Source organism: Hypanus sabinus, chromosome 23, assembly GCF_030144855.1.
Source record: "Hypanus sabinus isolate sHypSab1 chromosome 23, sHypSab1.hap1, whole genome shotgun sequence".
NCBI lineage: Eukaryota > Metazoa > Chordata > Chondrichthyes > Myliobatiformes > Dasyatidae > Hypanus > Hypanus sabinus.
The window spans coordinates 46,113,326-46,113,795 of record NC_082728.1 but is presented as its reverse complement, the minus strand read 5'-3'; positions in this window follow the sequence as shown (position 1 = coordinate 46,113,795).

Here is a 470-nt window from a genome sequence, read left to right as displayed (position 1 = left end):
CATATATTAGAATTAATTAACCTGGTGCAGTACTTGTATTTTGATGTTTTCTGAACATTAATTAATTGGGAGAACACATGTAGTTCAGTATACGACAAGGTTTGAAATCTCAACCACGTGTTTCAAATGTTCCGAGTTTACATTCATTCTAATTTGATCAAATTTGATAGTGCTATTGAAATTTTGAAAACTACTTGAAAATCTATTTGCAGAAGTATCAGGATATTCGTGGTTAATTAAAGAGCTAATAAATAATTTATTTTAAAAAATCATTTTGCCATTATGTTATAATCATTTTCATCCCACTCTTCATTATTCCATGCCAACAGTTAAAGTGTGTTAGTTGTTAATTTTGCTGATCTCAGTTTCTGTTGTGGTGGTACTGTAACTGCTCTTAACCAGCAAGTGGAGAAAATCCATACAGATTAACAGAGCTCTGCTCCTTTTTTATATAATGGTTAAAGATAATG